Here is a 6745-nt window from a genome sequence, read left to right on the forward strand (position 1 = left end):
TTGATACGAGGGCCTGTGACTATCACTGCTTACTTGCTATCAGCCGCGACGTCACACGCGGCAACTATCGACGATGAAAGAGCGAAACACGAATCAGAAAAGGAATTGTTGCTATATACCTTTCTTTAGCTTCACTTTCCCTCCGAGATCCAAGTCTAGACAAAAATAGCAACGACAGGCAACGCGGCAACGTTAACCAGGTCTACACCCAGCTTGCGCCTATCCCATACAAGGGGCAGAAAACAAAAGAAAAAGGTGTGGAGGGCTCAAGTGTAGGCGATCCGCGAAGAGTGAGAAACAGTGACGACCACTCAAACCTGTCATCTCCAGAGATCGCAACAGTGCTAACTTTCGGCGTCAGCACAAGGTGCGGCTTCGATGATAAACATGTTAAGCGTTGAAACCAGAACAGTGGCAAAAATATAAGAAATAAAGTGCTCTGTTGCGTTTTCATATCTCCATTGGCGGCATTCCCTGGCTGCCCTTCAAACAGTGGCAGGTGTTCCAATTAAGAGTGTCCTTTATTGAAGACCGCCCAAAGCTACAAGTGAAACAGCAAGGTTGCGCCGCAACACGAGACCCGATGGTCAGCTTCCGCCACCGCGCAGTTCCACAAAGCCTTTTTCTGGCTCAGCGTGGCCTGTTGGCTTCTACACGGACATCGATGGCGTTCTCACCTTCCTCAAAAATCGTACAGGGGGCGCACAGTGCTAAAGGTCCGTTCGCCTGGTCGTTGTTCGTTGTGTTGAGGGCGAGGTTCGGGGTCGCGGCTCGACAGAACCACGGTCAGCACGACGCCGGTTCCCACCTCCAGGACAGGAGTGCCGCTGCGCGAAGGAGTTCGAAGGTGGCGAAAGAAGACTGAGTTTATTCACTTTTCTACATGAGTCAAGATCAAAAAGTGGGTCTCGACCGCATTCGTCGCAGAGTTTTATAGCGTCCTTCTTGCCCAACCCTAGGTTGATGACGCCGTCGCCAGGGTGGGAGTGGCCGGAAACGTTCACTCGTGCGCACAAACTGGCACCCTCGTCTCGTGTTGAGCCTGGGCGAGGAGGACGCCTTCGAGAAAGTCGACTGCGGAATGCGACGTTCTCGGACCCCCAGATGGTTCCCCCGGGCTGCCGACACATGTCCGTCAGATGACATCCGTCGCGAAAGGTCGGAATGCGAGGTCGGGAAAAGGGCGGAAGTGGATCTTTGTCCTTGGGGACGTCCGCGAAGGTTGCTGAAGCCCCCAGCCAGCCCGCCGCGATGCTCGGTACGCAGAAGAGCCACCGAAACGAGGACCCTTGACATCCGCCATGGTCGCTTTGTGTCCCGTTGTTCCTTTGGGTCCCACACTGAGGCGCAGCAAAGTAAGCAAAGTCGCAATAAATGCGACTTTTGCTGAAGGAGAGCAACAACAACAATAACACAAAATGATCCATGAAATCGATTTTTTTAATCAGTACAAGTGGAAAGAGTTGTCCTCACTCTGCCTACCCATGTATGTAAGCATGATGATCTTTTGATGCTGGGCCACTTATTCCTATTACTTGACCTCATGTGATTTTTGTGTGACCAAGCTTCCATATAATGCACAATAGGACTGTAGGTTTTCAAAATAAATGAATAAAAGGCAAAAATATAGATATACCACCCCCTTAATAATGCCTACAGAGATGCTGTACTGTATGCTGCATGCAGTACAGTACAGTTGGGGACTACTACACATTTGGAGCTTTCGGCAACCACTACTTGATTTGTTTTGGTGTAAGAAAAGTAGAACCTTTGTGAAAAAAAAGGGAAAGGGCCGGTAGAGAGTGAATGAGAAAATGAACTTATTTTTTTGGCTAGAGCGCTATTAGAAGGACTATTCGACCATTTCAGCTCCTATAGGTGGCGCGGCGGCATTACAACATGGCGGACGAGGCGGTGATGGCGCCGCTGCGCTATGGCGTGCGCATAGTAGAAGCAAAGCGGCTTCTTGACGTTGTGGCATCTTTCGTGAGATATTTAGCGCTCAGATAAGCAGCCGTAAGTCATTTTCAGACAATCATAAGAGCTCATGCTTGTGTTTGGGTGCATTGCAGCCTAGAAATAAATTTCTATATGAGCATCGAATTGCTAGTTCGCAAGTGCCGCAAAAACTTTGTCGGCGTTGACACATGAACCAAACTCTGCACAGTAAAGTGCGACAGACGCTTTGAATTTTTTATTGCTTTCGCTTTTTTTTTTCTTTCGTCTCGTTTATGTGCGGCGATTACCGTCTATACGCGGGTAAGGGCCTGAATTTTATTCGCAATTTTAGTTGTTTTCGGCGCTAATCCGAAAGCGGAATTCGGCAGTCCAGTTTTTAAGCTATTGTCTGAAGAAACTACTGTATCAAACAAGCCATATACACCAACTTCCTTCAGCCTACAATTTCGTCCGTTCAGCAGTCTTTAATGTGGGCGGAGCTTCTCTGCAGATTGAGTTGTATCCGACTAAGTTTATCTGCAGCGTGCTTTCTTTATATATACGGTAATAGAAAATGCAATGTATACTGTTGTTCCAAGCGGCAGCCAGACGGCCGTTTCAGCTTAATGGAACAGCCCATTCTTGCGGTCAAATCTGTTTTCGACAAGCGGAATAAAAAGCGCTGTGATCGAATGAGCAGACAACAGTTGTCAAAAAACGCTTGCGATTATTCAGCTACTTTGCGCATTTATCCGAAAAACGAAGAAACCGTTGTGAAATTCTTGCCATTCATATCGCCATTTCGCAATCATGTTGTGGCCAGAACACCGTGTTTAATCTAGACCTGAATGGACTGAAGCTTGATGAAAAATCTTCATTTGCTGCAAACATCCGCCTGAAACTATAACCAATAAACTTCCCATCAGCTCGACGTTTAAGCACTCACCACCTTCATGCAGCTCTAAACAGAAATGCAGTGGCGACGCGGTGTTCTGGCGTCAACAAAGTACGTCGCTGAGGAACATGGTCATGCGGCTGAAACGCCTTGCCAATCTGCCGAACGCACTTATTCACTGCTTTTTGCGCTCTACGTTTTTGCAGAAACAACATGTCTGCTTTGTCGAATGTTCGCACACCGTAGAATAACTGAATGTACTCATTTTTGACGCTTATCTTCACGTTCCAAATAACTGCGATCGCATGCGCCGCGCTGAGCGATCACCGGCTTTCTGCTTCAGGAAGAGGCCGCGTGGCCTATAGTCTATGTATTTATTTCCTACTCAGCTGCGTGTTCTCGCTGTCGATGTTCCTATCCATTAGTACTCTAGCCTGCCACCGATTTTCGCAAGTATGTAAAGAGTTTTTTGTTTGTTTGGTTATGGGGTTTAACGTCCGAAAGCGACTAAGGCTATGAGAGACGCCGTAGTGGAGGGCTCCGGAAATTTCGACCACCTGGGGTTCTTTAACGTGCACTGACATCGCACAGTACACGGGCCTCGAATTTCTCCTCCAAAGAAATTCAGCCGCCGCGGCCGGGATCGAACCCGCGTCTTTCGGGCGAGCAGCCGAGCACCATAGCCACTGAGCCACCGCGGCGGCTGTAAAGAGTAAAACTTTTGTGGGTAGAAAAGCAAGAGCGTAAATGGTACATCACTCAACTGAGATTCTAAGTCCGGCTCAAAACAAGGTGTGCAGTCATGCTCAGCCTAGCTCAGAATGTTGTAAGCACAGTTATGAATTTACCTCAAGCAGCCAAACTGCTTCCGGGTGAGCCATAAGCGACGTCTGAATGACGCAGTGCTGCTGGACCATTGGTCGCAGACTACGGTCAAGAAAACTGCTTTTGGATGCTATACTTAAGCGATAAGTTCGTGCCGGGTTCGAAACAGACCTGTTCGTTCAGCGTACTGCTCTCAGGAGGTGAACATGACTCGCCACACGTGAACCGAAAGGGGCAGCCCTTGTCCGTCCCAGCACGTGCCCCGCAGCGCGGAAGAAGAGCGCCGATCGCAGCACCAAGGCCGGACAGCGGCCGGCGCCCATCGGCGCTATACATAGAGTCCAGCGGAAGGGTGGCGATGCCATAAATTGGGGCCCTTTATCCGGGGTCTTGTTTAAAAGCACATCATTCAGGGCTCCGCTCGGCTCCGCACGGTCCTCTGACGTCAATGGGCGCCAGGAGAAGCACCTTGCCGCACAAGACACAACTCAGGGCTCACAGAGCCCAAGCCAGCTCCCTTCATCGCAAACGACTTCGTCAACAAACACCAGGGCCCGAAATACACGTTCGAAGTGCGCTCACTGGCATGCTTACTTGAAGCGCGCCTGGCCCTACAGCTGGTCCGGCCACTAGACAGCTTCTTGGCATGCAACAAGTAGTCCCAGGGGCCAGAGGTCACCGCACAACGACGGCCAAACGACGCTGCCGGCGCGCCGAACAGAGCTGCATTCTTCCACGTTCGCAAGCCGTGGTCTCGTGCAGAGGCAGCGGCCATTTTAGACGAATTGCTTGGGAACTTTTAAGCAATGTGCTTGTCCACGCGAGCCAGAGAAAAAAAGCGTTCGATCCGCTGGATAAGATCGTTTCGCACCCTTTCGACAGTGGTTAGTGCAGTAAAAACGATACCGCTGACACGCGGTCAGACGCCGCGGGTTCGTTCCAACGGCGCATAGGGCCGTACCCTTCTTCCTCCTGTTTCTGGATGTCACCTTGTACGCTGTGCTCTTTAATGGCACCCTTCAGGTGAACACCTGAAACCAGGTAACACAAGCCAATTGATTTAGTTCACTTACCGGAAAAGCGCAGGACTTACTGTGCTCAGAGAAGCACCCATATACATTTTGCACGGTCGACTTCATACACGTGTCCCACGTACCACGAGACAAGAATTTAAAGAGAAAAAAATTCGCGATATGGTACTTCAAGCTAAAGAGTATTATCTGCAATCGTCTAGTTTAAGCACCAGCCTTTCTCGGCCGCATAATAACCTAACCAAGGCTAAAGGTTAACTGGCTTCTGAACTCCTGGAGATTAGCAAAGGTTTAAATTTGCGAATTGGAGGACGCCCCGCGAAAACAAAAAAGAAGAAACCTTGAAACAGCGCATGACCACGAGTCGGTGTCTTCACGATCGCATCTACTATATTCAATTTCCCTCGTCTTTTCTTTCTCTAAGAGCAGAAACAAAGCGATTGGTGATATTCGTCTGATGCTTCGAAAACAAGAATGGAAGAGCAATAGAAGTTAAACTGGTTGATGGCCATAGCTAGAACAGCAGCCTGGGCTTGTTTTTGCATCAAGTCAACAGCGTAAGAACAAATATGAGAGACGGTGAACCAAACACAAAGAGCGCCAAATTTCAACAACGCTTATTTGAAGGACAATCATAGACATGCCATATAGTTCGCACAAAACATGAATACCATGATGTCTTTAACAGGTTGTTTTGTTGATAGTGATATGGAAGGAGCGATTACATACACAGACTGATCACGTATCCCATACTCAGGGATAGCTTTCTGCAGTGCTGGAGCCAAAGTTAGAGGACCGAAACACAAGTGTCAATATGCGGCGCAGTATAGTGCGCAAAAAGAATTTCTTAGTGCCACCTTGTTTCAGCCCTGAAGGCCAATAAAACTTGAAAACTATTTTTCGACATATTTCTCACGTACACCCAGCGTCAAAAGTTTATGGGGCATGGGAATCGCAAAAAGGGGCAATTTCGGCCCAGTCATTGCATGCAGCTTAAAATTATAATGTGCATCCTGCGCTTCATTGTGGGAACACGACACACTTTCTACCATTTTAAGTCTGCGCAGCAAGGCTACTCAGAAATAGCCTTTTCCAGCAACTTCCGTGGCCAGTAACATTTTGATGCCGGGTATACATATTATGATATTACCAGCTAACAGTAATGTTCTTGGTATTTTTTTTTCTTTGCGGCTCTCGCACACACACACACGATGGTTTCCTCGCGCGTTGCGAAGGGTCTCCGGCTTGCTTAAGCAGGCCCATTGCACGTGCCCTTCCAAGACCTTCACCTTCGTGGCTTCTAAGTGGAATGCGCTCGTCCCTCTCGGTCTTTAAGAAGAAAGGTGAGGGAGCGGGCTCACAACAAAAGGACTGGATAAAGAGAAAAGAACACCCGTTTACAGGCCGGACTACTAGTCGCAGTGAGACACGGGCAGAGGCCCCTTTTCTGCTTAGCCTTGGCTGCAGAGCCACAGAAAGTTATCCCGCAGTATAGCCATATCGGCAGCCTCGATAATTTCGTGCACTAAGGACTTATTGTCCAGCACTTTAATTGCTTCTTGTAAATTCTGGTGCGCAGCCGCAATTCCTTAAGTTACCTCCTAGATATCCAGAAATAGCTCTGTGAACGTTATAACAGCGTTCCTTAATTCGGTGCATCTGCCCAGTTTGCCCCACATATTCTTTACCATCTGTCTCATTCTGCTAAAGACAGCATAACATTCATGCTTTGTAAGAATTGTGTCGAATGTTCATGATTTGCTTTCCTGCAGAAGGTGTAAGAAACATGTCTTTCAAATAAACATCGCTGAAGTCAGCACTTGTGTTTTCATGTCTTTATTCATGCGCTGTTCACTTGATGACGGCCTCAGGCTTCTAGCATGAACTCTAATTTAAGCATGTAACTCCAGAGTAAAAAGGCAAACAAATGCTAAAAGCTGCATTTATTCTACCCATGCGAAAATTGCCGACTACCGAAAATAGGTTGACCAACGGTCATAGATCAGCAGCTGAAAACCTAATTTTATTTAAGTATTTTCTTCTTTCAAATCATGAG

Source organism: Amblyomma mixtum, chromosome 3, assembly GCF_055824585.1.
Source record: "Amblyomma mixtum isolate Tamu chromosome 3, ASM5582458v1, whole genome shotgun sequence".
Lineage (NCBI taxonomy): Eukaryota > Metazoa > Arthropoda > Arachnida > Ixodida > Ixodidae > Amblyomma > Amblyomma mixtum.